Source organism: Amphibalanus amphitrite, unplaced genomic scaffold (assembly GCF_019059575.1).
Source record: "Amphibalanus amphitrite isolate SeventyFive unplaced genomic scaffold, NRLGWU_Aamphi_draft 001050F_arrow, whole genome shotgun sequence".
Lineage (NCBI taxonomy): Eukaryota > Metazoa > Arthropoda > Thecostraca > Balanomorpha > Balanidae > Amphibalanus > Amphibalanus amphitrite.
The window spans coordinates 140,299-152,895 of record NW_024882544.1 but is presented as its reverse complement, the minus strand read 5'-3'; the positions used below and the strand labels follow the sequence as shown (position 1 = coordinate 152,895).

General features: G+C 52.3%; 1 long non-coding RNA gene across 1 annotated transcript in view; it reads left to right on the top strand.

Annotated features, from left to right (window-relative positions):
• The first annotated feature begins 418 nt into the window (after positions 1–418).
• Positions 419–12,597, top strand: part of LOC122369572 — a 50,013-nt gene continuing 37,834 nt past the window's right edge. The window contains exon 1 of the long non-coding RNA XR_006254427.1: positions 419–468. This is a non-coding gene — a long non-coding RNA (uncharacterized LOC122369572). The remainder of the gene's footprint in view (positions 469–12,597) is intronic.

The window sequence follows — 12,597 nt, the reverse complement described above, 5'->3', positions numbered from 1 at the left end:
CAGGCAACGCTATTGAAAGCCGAAGTACTAATAAATGGAGGATTGTGTAAATTCCTGTAATAGCTATCGATAATCGATACATCTTTATCAGCCTATCAGATTCTTTCGGAGGTTAACCGCCATTGCACTAAGAAATTGAGCTGTTATTGAGGATAAATGAGGCACGTCCGATATTTCTTCGACTGATGCAAAGCTAATTCTGTAATTATCCTAAGGCGGCTTATTTGATGTATCAGAGTGGATACTGGATGGGCTTTTTTACCAGCGGGTGCAGCGGACTCCATCCCCTCGACTCACCGCTCGTGCCGGACCGTCGCGTGGTCCGCGGCGCCCGAGGCGAGGCGCTGATCACGTGACCGACCCGAGCCGGTGTCAAGGTCGGACGGCCGCACGGAGTGGGCCGAGATTCGAAAAGTTGTGATTATGTAGCTGCGTGTGTCGCGCGCTGAGTAATATACCTGGTTACGGGTAGGTATGTACTCACATACTTTTTTCATTATTGTTATGCACCTATACATATAATTCTATTTTTCAACTTGGTACATAAACTTGGTGTCTGCGGCTTTGCCGATGGGCTTCATATGGGTACGTAAGTACCTACTCTGAAAACTCTGGGACGTTCGGCAACACTTGGTGACACTCGGCGACAAGGAACGACACTTGGTATCAGCTCCGCGCCGTCCACGCGGCTCCACGGGCGGTCGGCGGCGACACTGACCCCGGCGCCGATTCCTGTGATCCCCTCAATTAGGGTGAGCCCATCACGGGTGGACAGGGCGGCCGATCGTCACCGCAGCCCGGCGCCGTCGCTGGCGGTGCGTCTCAGCGGTGCCGCCGAAAATAGCCGCGCGCCTCTAATGAAGGCTGGTCTGGTGACACTGGTGACCGTTACTGGGGGGAAGGGGGTGCAGGGGAGGGGGCACAGGGGTCTCGAGTCGCGGCCTCTGAGTGATGGTCGGGCGCCGCCGCTGCCAGTCTAATTACTCGGACGCTATTACCGGTCGGACCGAACTCCTCAGGTCCGGGTGAATAAGTGGACAGAACAGGTGGACACCGAGCGACGCAGTCGAAAAGGGTCTCTCTCTCTCTCTCTCTGCTGGTCCAAGGTCGTGTCCTGGTGAGGAGGCGTGGATCCTCAGCATAAACCCACCCTTACGTCTATGTCCTACGTCTTTATTTTACTTACATTTGCCCCTCAAGCCGGCGACATTCTATAAAACTGAGTCCATTTTTACTCACTTCCATCTCTGTTCAATTGTTGCGGGAGCTGAACACACTCAGACTCGATGCTTTACTGTATTATCGGCAGAGGCCCAAACAAGAACCACAGAGCCAACCGCTCGTAACCACGGTCTCCCTGCCTCTCCCGGGCCGCCGACCGCCCAGCCAGCGCCAGCCCTCGACCCCGCCCGAGGGCCACGCGGCAGGGGCGGCGCCGGGCGCGGCCAGCCGGGGAGGCGCCACGGGCGGCGCCAGGCATGCCACAACGGGCGGTCACAGCCGCCCGTAACACCCCTCCCCCCTCACGGAAACAATCATACATTGAACAATGCGACACTTACGACACGCTATTTACATTACAACTATATACACAATCACAGCCTTCACCACCTCCACCACACTCATAGTCCCGCCTGGAACCTTTCAGGTGGTCGCGACACTCGGCCTGATCTGGTCACGTATGGCATTGGCGGCAACATTCCCCTCTGAGCGACGCCCACATCACCAGATGGGCCAGCTCTCCCGAGTAAGTGCATTAGCGGCACCTCGAGCAGAACGCCATGCTCGTTACCACAGTCGCTCACGGGATCCACCCCCACGGCCTCACCACGTCCATTTGGACCACTCGGATCCTGAACTGGCCGCAAGTCGGTCCGACGAGGGATGAACTCCTTGAGGTCGTTGTGGTGCACGACGCGTGTCTTGCCGCGGACGTCCTGTATCCGGTAGGTAACTTCCTCCCCCGGTGTGCCTCTTCTCTCGACGATGGTCACCGGTCCTTTAAACGGCAGACCCAGCTTCGGTTTTCCTCCCACAGCGGCAGTGTGGTCTCGTACCCACACCTTCAAGCCCGTTGGGTACGCGGTAAAATTGAGTTTGCTGTCATGGCGAACCGCCATTCGAGCAGCTGATTGGGAGGAGGCTCTCCTCACCTGTGCGAAGACCCGCTTCATGTTCTTCAGCCGTTTGTTCAGGAAGGTTTCAGCTGGTATTGCGACTTCATCGGTTCCGTACATTACATCCAAAGGCAACCGAGGCTCAAAGCCATGGATCATGTAGAAAGGTGTGTGACCGGTGGTTTCGTGGAGGGAAGAATTGTAGGCCATGGCGTATGATCTGGTACTTTCGTCCCAGTCAAGGCCCTGGCTGTCGATGTATTTCGACACCATGTCTTTCAGGGTCCTCATGAAGCGCTCCACCATCCCGTCGCTCTCAGGATGATAAGGCGTTGTTCTAGTCTTGTGGATGCCGAGCCTCTGATACAGCTCACGCATCATCAGAGATTCGAATTGAGCGCCCTGATCTGTGTGAAGCCTCTCGGGAACACCAAGCTCCTGAACCCAGTGAAGGAGTGCCTCCATCACCGTTTCTGTCTTCTGATTCGGCATCGGGAAGATTCGTACGAACTTTGAGAAGTAATCCATGATCACGAGCACATATCGGTTGCCTCTTCTCGACACAGGCATCTCCGTGATGTCCATGGCTATTCTCTGGAAGGGTCGTGAGGTAACCTCGGTAACCATCGGTGCTCGTCTTTTGGGTGCCGGTCTGTACCGCCGCTGACACGGCGTGCACGAGGCACAGAAGCTCCGGATGTCCTCATTCATCCCCGGCCAGACGAATCGAGCCTTCACCCGGGCGATGGTCCGTCTGCGACCCATGTGCCCGCTCGATGGATCATCATGCGCCAGTCGGATGATCTCGGCCCGTTCAGTTTGAGGCACCGCCGCCTGGAACTGTCGACCCGAGGCAATGCCGATTACTCCATTCATGACGCGCACCTTGCTCCAGTGTTTTCGCAGCACTCCCCACCCAGCGAACGCTGCAGGCCTTGGCTTCTCCTTCCTCTCGTGTGCTCTTCGGAGAGCCGACAGCGTCGCGTCACTGGCTTGCGCCTGGGCGATTGGAGGGAGGGTCCGTTCTTGGACTGATTGTGACACAGCGACTGATACAGCAGCCGGTTCCTGCGTAAGCCTTGAGAATACAGCAGTTGGAGCTACAAGAGTCACAACCGACTCAGGCGAACCGCCTTCCGTCGGCGCGGGCGAGCCGCCCGCTACTGACCCCACCGTCTCCGTTCTATCACCTCTCTCTGAGACAGAGCGACCGGGACACCACCCCTGGCCTTGGGCTTGACCAGATCGGACCGCAGACGCCATATCTGGTGGTCTGCGAGACAGCGCATCAGCGTTCCCGTGGGCCAGACCGCTGCGGATCCGAACATTGAAGTCGAAAGAACTCAGCTCGATCGCCCATCGACCACGACGTCCTGTGCCGTCTCGCTCTGCTGCGATCGATGTCGGTATGTTTGCCAGCGGCTTGTGGTCGGTCACCACTTCAAATCTGGCACCAACAGTGTACTGACGGAAATGTCTGATGCCATGAACGATCGCCCAGAGTTCCTTATCGTAAGTCGGCCATCTCGTCTGCTGCTTTGTGAGTGCCTTACTCTCATAGGCGATCACCTTTTCCTCATCTCCAATGCGTTCAGCCAGCACCACACCCACAGCAGAGTTGCATGCGTCTGTATACAGGACGAACGTCCCTTCACCTGTTGGCAAAGCCAGTACGGGAGGCGAGGACAGAGTGGACTTCAACAGCTCGAATGCAATGCGCATCGGTTCGGACCACCTGATTCGTCCCTCCTCTACTGCGGCGTCCCTAAGTGGCTTTGTAATCGCGGCATACCCCTGAATAAACCGCGCGTAGTACCCGCACAGGCCTAAGAAGCTTTTCATCTCCTCCTCGGATGACGGCTGCGGCCAGGCCAGGACCTTGTCCACGTTATGCGGATCTGGACGTATCCCTTCCTCGGAGACGAGATGTCCAAGGAAAGTCACCTCCTTGCGTGCGAATCGACATTTCTGTGCCTTTAGCTTCAGCCCGGCTTGCTGAATCCTCAGGAGTACCTCCTGCAGGGTAGCCAGATGTTCTTCCTCGGTCCTGTTGAACAAGATGACGTCATCCAAGTACACCAAACAGCTTTTGGTGTCAAGGCCTGCGAGAATCAGTTCCATCATCTTCTGGAAAGTGCCGCTGGCGTTCTTGAGACCCATTGCCATGACTCTGAACTGATGGAGGCCTTTTCCAGTCGAAAATGCCGTCTTCTCTCGATCTTCAGCCGCCAGTTCAACCTGCCAATACCCTGTGGCCATGTCCAGCGTGGTAAACCACCTCGCCCTTGACAGGGTATCGAGCGAGTCGTCGATTCGTGGGAGCGGCATGGCGAAGCCCTTCGTCACTGCGTTCACAGCCCTCAGGTCGACGCAGAAGCGGAAGGATCCGTCTTTCTTGCGCACCAACACGACCGGCGAACACCACGGACTTTCGCTTTCCTCAATGACACCATCCTGTAACATCTTTTCTTTTTGTTTCTCTACCTGGTCTCGGACTTTCATGGGTATCCGTCGTGGACGTTGTTTGACTGGGACTGCATCCCCCGTGTCAATCCTGTGTTTTGTCACACCTGTACGACCAATGTCTCCCGGTCTTTTACTGAAGACGTCACTGTAGGTCTCAAATAAACCCCGTAGTTTGTTACGACCTCTCTCACTCAAGTCTGTCAGTTCTGGTGACAGGGCTCGCTGCACCTCCGGTTCCACCTCTCCAGGATCATGAGATGGATTACCTCCATCTCCACAGCTCGCCACATTGCAATCGGCACAGTCTGCCCCGGGACACAAAATACACAGGGCGTCTTCACCGCCCCCAAACGCAAGGAACGTCCCGACATCAGAGCCCTTCAAGAGACGGACGCCCTCCGCTCCGACATTCGTCAACCGGATAGGTATGGTGCCATCGGAGGCGATCACCACCACAGCCCGTGGAATCAATAGATCCTCACGCTCCGCCGTGCGGCTTGGCTCCATCATCCCACTTACCGAGCCTGCTGACGTCACAAAAGGTCCCTGGCCATCAAGTCGCTGCACCACTGCTGCTACCGTTGTTACCGAACGACCTGGTAGTGTTACTGCATCGCCAAGAATGACTCTAGCCCGCGGGGGACGGATCTCAGGGTATGTTGGAAGTGGAATCGTCATCCCTTTCATACGGATCACCCCCTTCTCATCGTCAATGATAGTTCTGTTTTGGCAACAGAAGTCACGTCCAAGGATCACGTCATAGACCAGCCCCGACACCACAGCCAGTCGTGGACACACAATCGACTCCTCCTCCACCTGGATAGGGACATCACGGAGCACCTCAACGATGTTCAGGGGGCTACCACCAGCTCCCTTCGCGGACCGCGTCGGGGTGGTGGCCTGACAAGCCAGTTCCGTTTTCAACCGCTGCTGGAGCCCATCCCTGACCATGGAAAAGTCGGCACCCGAATCGACCAGCGCCCATACTTCGAGGCTGCCCAAGTGGACTCGAATGGCTGTTGCAGTTAATCGGGACTGGATACACGCAGCCGGCTCTTGTCCCACAGGGCCAGCTGCCCCTAGTTTTCCGCCGGCTTATCAGATGGAAGGGCTTCCCTCGACATCAGCCCCCGACGTCCACCCATTGCTGGAGGCCCCTGCTGCAGGCGAGAATGGCATGCCGCCATCCAGTGCCCAGCCTCGCCACAGAATAAACAAAACGGTTGGAGCGGGGTGGCAGCTTGTACAGCCGACTGACAGTTGCTCCGAATGTGACCCTCCTGCCCGCACGAAAAACATTTCACCCTGGTGGCTCTCGGTCCAGTTCTCGGCTGACCACGGCGTACCACCGGGCAGTCACGCCGAAAATGGCCGGGGGCACCACACCCGTAACATTTGACAGCCTCAGGCAGGTGGTCCGTCTTGGCAACGGCGAACGCCTCCAACGAAGACCGCAGCTGGCCGATCTCCTGCTGCAGCTGAGCTATCCTTGCATCCTGCTGCGACCCACCTCCTACCTCTGCATGAACAGCTGACGCTACAGCACCCAGGGGAAGGGGCCCAGTACCTGTATGCGTCGATGGGTTAGCAGCGCGTACCGCCTGGACGACCTCCTGGCGTTTATGCAGCTCCCGGATCACCGCTACAGCCGCAGACAGTGACTCAGGATTACGGTGGCACAGTTTCGTCTGGAGCCACTCATCCCGAAGTCCACATATGAACCGACTCGTCAGGGTTTTCATCACGAACGCCCTCTCTGCATACGTTTCCTCAGGACCTTTTCCCTCCCCCGACGGACCGGTAGAATGAGGGAACGCAGCCCGCCCCAGTCTCTTAATACGGTCAGCGAAGCTCTCAGCTGATTCCCCCGGCGACTGGGAGGCGCGCCCCAGCTCGGCCTGCGCCTGTAAGGGCTCGATTAACCGACCAAACCGGACCCCAAGTCCTGACTTTATCTCAGAGTACGAACTGTCACCCTGATACAGCGAATGCGCATAATCGAGTGCGACGCCATCCAGCAGAGGCAACAGCCGCTTAACTCGCTCAACGTCTCCGAGTCCCACCGTTAACGACTCGAAACGAGATATCCACCGCTCCCAATCATCTGTCTCTATACCCGCAAAACGAGGGGTTCGCGATACCAAAATAGTGTCGTTGAAATCCATGGCCAGCGGAAACAATTCACCAAATTATTCAAAACTGCACCCAGGCGGACCGCCTTATTCCTAACGTTCCCCTCAGAACAGAAAATATCGGCGTTCTATTTTCGAGCAAACCGCCCGCTTTTTGTCGAGCACAGACTAGTTACGACAATCAACATTCATGAACTAAATTTCAATAAATATCATCAAATGAAATTAATGAACTCACCCTTTGTCGTCTTCTGCAGTCCTACCGACCGCGCCAAATGTTGCGGGAGCTGAACACACTCAGACTCGATGCTTTACTGTATTATCGGCAGAGGCCCAAACAAGAACCACAGAGCCAACCGCTCGTAACCACGGTCTCCCTGCCTCTCCCGGGCCGCCGACCGCCCAGCCAGCGCCAGCCCTCGACCCCGCCCGAGGGCCACGCGGCAGGGGCGGCGCCGGGCGCGGCCAGCCGGGGAGGCGCCACGGGCGGCGCCAGGCATGCCACAACGGGCGGTCACAGCCGCCCGTAACACAATGAGGTAGGATATGCATTATAGGTACGGTCAATTGTAGCCCCATCAATGTTCGAACAATTCAGGCAATTCGTTTTCTTTCACAGACCAATGGAGTCTGTTTTTATAAGTGAGGATTCTTGGATGGGATGCCCTGGTAACTTGGACACAGATTACCGCGGGATTTTGAAAACGTTTCACATTTTAATATAGACATGAGCCCATTCAAGAGGCCTTACAGTTTACAAGAAAGTGTCTGCTTTCGATTGCTTCTTCTCTTCTAACCATTTGTAAGGAAATTTGTCAGCATTGATACCTACAATACAAGATATTCAGACTCTACCATGCTACCCGTTGCCTGTTTGGACCCAAAACCGCCAATGCATCGTGAAAAGGACATCGATAGATAAGTCGCATTCCTCCCTTTCTTTTGCCGTTGGGCTACTACTGCTACATGATCCAATATAGGCCGATAAACATTTGTTTATTATTGACACGCGCTGAAGCTGTCGTAGCAGTCGATCACCCTATCTGATTTCCTCAAACATTGAACTGTATTGGCTTGCTGTATCTCTGGGAATTTCCTGTATGGGATGCATCGATAGCTGTCAGACAGTGCCAGTCAACCGCAGCATGCAAGTACCCTCTCCCCTTCTTTTCTCTCTTCCTCTCCCGTATTGGAAGCCGCCTAAATCACCCTCTCCATTTCTTCACATATTCCAAAAGAGTTGGCTGCCAATCGCCATGTACCCCACTCCCCTGTGGTAACCAATCACGGTGTAGCGGGTGTACCCCTCTCCCCCTTGCAACTAACCAATCGCCGTGTACCCCATTCCCCCCAGGTAACTAACCAATCACCGTGTGCCCCATTCCCCCAGGTAACTAACCAATCACCGTGTGCCCCACTTCCCCGTGTAACTAACCAATCACCATGTACCCGACTCCCCCGCTGCCCCTACGTGTTTCCCAAGCCGTCCAACACCGTCACTCGGCAGCCTTTGACAGCAGACCTGTTTGTTTACACCGGTTGTGACGTGGGCAGCTCGCCTCAGGGTGTGACGTCACACTGCCTCTGTGACGTCACACTGATGTGGTGATGGTGGTGGTGGCGGGGGGGGGGAGGAGGCGTCCGTCCTCACGGTGAAATGGTGGCGGCGTTCATGTCGTGCCCGTCGGTAGCTCAGGCGGTGTCCCTGGAGTGGTCAGGTCAGGTCAGGCCGTGTTGTCAGACCAGAGGTGTCAGTGTCAGCTGTTTCAGCGACACGCGGCGCACCGGTAACAAAGATGGCGGCAGCGGTCGGCCGTCTGTCCGGGCGGGCGGCGGGCGGCGGGCGGAGGGCCTCTAGTGATGGGGCAGACAGCTCATAGACCACGGCTTCACACCAGATTATGTCGCTTTAAAAGGTCCCCTCTGATTGAAAGACAATGGGTTACGGAAGTCGCCTGGGCGTGACTGGGATCACAGTCGGCCGGCCGATCGGGCTCCCGGGGTCGGCGTGGGGGGCTGATGGGGGACACGATACCGGCGGGGGTCCGTCAGACAGGGGACGTGCGCCCACGTGGTCCACGTGGTCCACGGGACACGCACGACCCTCGGCGACCGTCCGCTGTCCCCGGTCCTACCACACAACAGCTCATGTCTGGAATGCCGCACAATCGTTTCCGGAACTCAAAGCCTGATTAATGGATTCGTAGCCTTACCTGTCGCCGGCGTAGACTGCAATACAAGATAAGGCGACTGCCATTCATGAGCGGTGAACCAAATCTTCCGTAGCGTGACGTCAGTCCTCCACAATCTGGAGTCGGTGCCCAAAAAATGTCCAACTGACCAGAACGTCGTTAAATCGGTCATCTGTTTGTGTCTATTTTGGGCGACCCATGGAACCTTTCTCCTTGTTCACATGAATCGTGCTACGCAAAAACGTATATTTTTTATTCGTCGGCAGTAACCAGTGGGAGTGATGGTCAGACATATGAAGAGTTTGGAACGACTCTGCTCTATCAGTACGGTCACAATCATTCGTAACCTAAGATTGGTTCAAGCGTAATTCTGTCACTGTTTTACTTATATGGATAAGATGAATTCTACCACATATTATCATGATTTAGACTTTGCTTCCACGTTACTTAGCCAATCACAGAGCATGGAATTGTATCAAGTACGCTGTAAATCATGATAAGTGAAAATTAGGCTTGATAGTTAAGATTTGACTGTTTTTATTTGATTTGATATTGATGCCTGGTGTGTGATTGGAAACACATATATGAAACATTTGATTTTTTAATGGATAAACCCTAGTTTACATGATTGCTAATAATGCAACTGATCGAACCAGACTTCAATAGACAAAACATGGGAACTTTGCAAAAATATATGTTCAAAAAAGTAAAAAAAAAATTGTCTCACTTCATTCATAGATGAATTCGATATAATTAGCCTGAAATAAAGTGTCTTGATTCATGGTTACTGGTTAGGGTAATGATTCCGTCAAAACTAGTTTGTATTTAGATGGGTAAGTCATTGGCGGCGATAGTTATTGATGATACGAGCACCTCTTGTTTATAAGGCATATTAACAATAAATCATTTGTCAAAGAAACTGTCCAGATAAAGCCATCTGTCAACGTTATCAGCATTTGCCTAAGCACAGTTACCGAACAGTAAGAAAAAACTTTAAAGATAAGCTTGCACCCATGTGCATTTGTCCAATTCTGGACAGATTAGGCAGTTAGGCATCTACCCTAACATTTTGGTACATGCGCTAATGTCTACCGTTGTGTAAGAGTAGGTTAAAGCATTAAAAGCGAAATACATAGGCATCGTGCGTTGAGGTGATAGTCGTTGTAACGTTATGTTGCTGGTGACGTGCGCTGCTGAGTGTCGAGCCAGGCTCATTGACTTGAGTTTGTGATGAAGCGCGGCCACTTATCACTTGGATTACTTGGATTTGTCAAAGTGTACTGAAGGGTTTTGCTGTTGGCCTCAGCCTAATAGCTGCACAATTCCGGTGGTGCCAGGTTGAACAATGTTTTGTCTCAAGGGCGGCGCCACCGTGGGGGCAGTGGGGGCAGACTGCCCCCACTGGCAGGAGGCCGTGGGGGCAAGACTATGTTTTTGCCCCCACAAAATTTGGCTGATGTATGGGAACAGAAGACCGGTGCAACATTCATTATAGGCGGTTATAATAGTACGCCTGTTTTTTACAGTCCTCGTATCAAGTGCGTCAGCAGAACGTTCGTTCTCGGACCGTCTGTCGCATATCTCCTACTCTCACTCATTCTCCTACTCATTTTCATTCACCAAAAGGCTGCCCTCGAGCTTGATCTCGAGGAGGTTGTGAAGCAGTTTATCAAAAGTCGGCCAGAGAAGAGATCACCCTCTTTTGGGAACCCTTAGACTGAGACTGAGCTCAGAGAGGTATGACAAAATGTGATAGGTATGTATATCCCGGGTTATCTGGAATTGTATGTGGGTCGCCCTAATGGAGCTTATTCTCGTACCTATATCAATCGTATGTGAGAGAATCGCACATATATACGTACTACGGGGAAAAGGAGAAATAGGTACTGACTATAGTTTTGAGGAACACACCATTTTACATCTCAACGAACAACATAACGTTTTCACAGGTTTGTGTCTCGCAATCTAGTTTTATAGTTTTATTTCGGCCGGGCCCGGGGTAATCCTAACCGTACCGCAGCCCGGGGTAGCCCTCCCCCCTGTTTAACTCCGTTAATAAGGCAGCTACGGAAACAAAAATGGTGCCAGACGAAAAGTATCCATGAGAAGATTCTAAAGCACCTAAACTTTTTGACCTCAGGTCAGTTTTCAAGGTCAGAATTCAAGGTCAAAGGCAAAAAACCGGCAATTATGTAGTGGTCTCAAAGTACGTGTTCCAGACTCCAGAGGACGGCATGGTGCATAAAATCGGCTAAAAGGGATGTTGAAAAAAAGAAGAGGATTCCGATGATGTGCATAACATTCAAATTCAAGGTCACGATCATGCTCAAAATTGACCACAAACTTTGCACTTTTTCTTATATCTTGTATATTAAATTCCGAGATGTTTTGATATGTTTTCAAGCTTAGCGGACTCTTATTTGTGCTTTTGCTTACGATACAAGGCTGCTACAAGGTCAAAGTCACAAGAGAGTATCCTTGCTAGAGGTTATTTCACTATTCAAGTCAGGCATAATAATTAAGACATGTTTTGCCATACTGAGGCTCTAAATGAATGCTTACAGCAAAACGGATGCCAGAGGCCCAGAATCGTGATCAGCGGCTACGAAATGGCATCACAAATGACCTTCCATGTGTAAACAATCAACCAAATGTCATTCGAGGTCACATGACGTCAACATAAAACTTGACCTTTTCCAAACAATATATATGTCATTCGACGCGTCCCGACAAGACTAATGCGAAGGTACCACTGCCGTAGCTCCAGGACCATTTTTGTTGAAGTTCATGCGAATAAAGAAACTAAAGCCCCAGCTCGGGGTCGTTGCCCTGACCTCTGACCTCAGGTCACCAAAGTTACTTAAGTATTTTTTTCTAGGTCAAATGCTACACAACCGTGCTCGTAATTTGTCTTTATCTCTAAAACTCAATTTTTGGCAGCTGGATGAAGTTCACGTCTGTGACGCCGAAGTTTGCCGCGCAGGAGTCTAGAAAAATCGGCCCTGAGACATTATCAAGGAGGCTAGGTCCAATTTTTTTGCTTCAAAAGATGTCAAATTAATGGGGGATAAGGTACAGCAAGTTTCGTCCTTCTATCCCTAAGCGTTCGTGAGGTATCGCAAATATTCGCCAGGGGGAGGCGAAAAACGCCCCCCCCCCCTTCCGGGCCCGCGAGGGTTAATGGTTAAACTCAATACGCCTATGCATGAAACCTGAAACCAAAATAATTTTGAATGGCAACATCTAGGGACAAGGTGCTAATGGATTTTGCAGATCGGCGTTATCAAACAACAGTCGGGTTCGGGTCAGTCTCAAGCTTGCCCCCACTGGCGAAAATTCGTGGCGCCGCCACTGTTTTGTCTCTAACTGAAGCTCCTCGGACATTTGGTAGCCGTTACTGGACAGGTACTCTTAAAAGTCTGCTTTCGTTATCACTGCACCCAATGTTATCATTCAACTTTTAAAAACTTTGCCCTTTAATTAGCTCGCCTGAAGAAATAGTTGACTTAGACGGTAATCTTTTGACTTCTTACTATTTTAAGTTAGAACTTGTCCTTATGAAGTGATCGACACACGGTCATTTTTCTGTTATCGCCGTTAGATAAGCTGTCTGTAAAAACGCTCATGATCGATCATCAATGAGGCTTAATTATGATCAAAGTCGACTTCATTTTGAGAATACTTGAAGCA